Consider the following 1,724-nt stretch of genomic DNA (forward strand, 5'->3'; position numbering starts at 1 on the left):
ACAGAGATCACAAATAGGCAGAGAGGCAGATAGAGAGGTGGGGGGGGGGGAAGCAGACTTCCTGCTGAGCAGAGAGCCTGATGTAGGATTCGATCCCAGAACCCTGGGATCATGACCTGAGCTGAAGGCAAAGGCTTTAACCCATGAGCCACACAGGTGCCCAGTGTGAAAGCTTTTTAAGAGATGAAATTACATCCTTGTTGGTTGTTTTTCTGTTAAACTAAAACATAACAAGCTATTGAATCATGGCAGTCCTTGACAGTCTTTGATGTGTTGACCTAATATTCCATAAACTGATGGGTTGGGGGCATTTGTTAAAACTTATAAGTGAAGCATAATTGAATGGTAATTTGGAATCTCAATCTTGCATTTGACATGTCTCAAGCATTTGAAATTACTTGTTTTTTTTTTTTCCCCATCCAAGCTTTTTTAATATAATTGCTTTTTTTAAGAAAACTGCTCCCTGATTTTGGCTCTCCTAGTCAAAATCAAATGCTATCTGTGATATCTTTTGTAGAAGTACAGTAATGCTTTTCCAACAACTTTATTAGTTTGCCATAACAAATTGGAGACTTGTAAGTATATGACATGCATCATACTGAAATTGTGAATTAGTGGGACCTTGGAGTAAACCACTTGTGAACATTTGAAAATGCTGGTTATTAGTAGCCTCTTTTTAAGGAAAATTTTCCTCCAAATTTAAGCTGGAAAACAAGGGAGGTAGTTGTTTGGAAAAGTATTACAACTCCATGGCTGGGGGATGCTAGTGCTGGGAGTATGAATGACGTGCATACTGTTCAAAAGATATTTATACTGACAAACAAACAAAAAACCCTCTCGATTATAAAAGAAGAAAATGCTCCTATAAGTTAATCATTTCATTGAGGGAGGGGAGCCCTTCCCATTGGAAGCATTTAAAGAATACAAGAAAAATAAGTGACTAAGTATAAAATGTAGGCTCTGAAAGTAAGGGAAGCTACAAGACTGTGTATAGGTGAGACGAGATTTGGGAAGCCTAAAGGTGAGAGAGAGACACAGGTCCTATTGCCAGAGACTCAGAGGAGGTGGAACCTGAGTGAGCGTTTGAAGAAAGGGTAGCAGGCTTTGTGTGGGCTGACAGTGGAAGTGATGAAGTTCTTGAACCTAGGTGGGGTTCGGTGGGGTGAGGTTCGGAGCCGACGGCTAAAGAAAGAATTCTTAAGACGTCTCTGGTGCAAAAAGGTGGTTTATTAGAGCACGGGGACAGGACCCGTGGGCAGGCAGAGATGCGGCCGCCCCGGGTTGTGAGGGTAGGCATGTTATATACCCTACTGTTGGGGGAAGGTGAGGGGAAGGGAGGTTTCAGTGGAGTTTTCATATGCTAAAGAGGGCCTACAAGGTGCCAGGATGTTCCAGGCCTGCCGGAGGCCTTGCCCTTGCTGCTGGATCAATGTTGTCTTTAGACCAGCCATTAACATTAAGATAGTTGGGAGACTTTTTGGCGGGGTGTCACAATCCTGCTATCAATCATCTTTGTTAGTGAGATTTAGGACATTTGTAAGCCAAGGGAGACTCCTGTCTAGCAGGATTGTGAGCTCTGCAAGTTAACTATTTGCTTATTGTTCATGGCAGTCAGGGCTGCCTGAGGGATGCTACACTTATGGAGGGGAAAGGGTGAAGAGGGGGTGCAAGGCGCCAGCTTTTGCTTTGTCCTCAGCCAGCCTCCTGCTCCCTCATCAGAAGGA

This window comes from Mustela erminea, chromosome 15 (genome assembly GCF_009829155.1).
Source record: "Mustela erminea isolate mMusErm1 chromosome 15, mMusErm1.Pri, whole genome shotgun sequence".
Taxonomy (NCBI): Eukaryota; Metazoa; Chordata; class Mammalia; order Carnivora; family Mustelidae; genus Mustela; species Mustela erminea.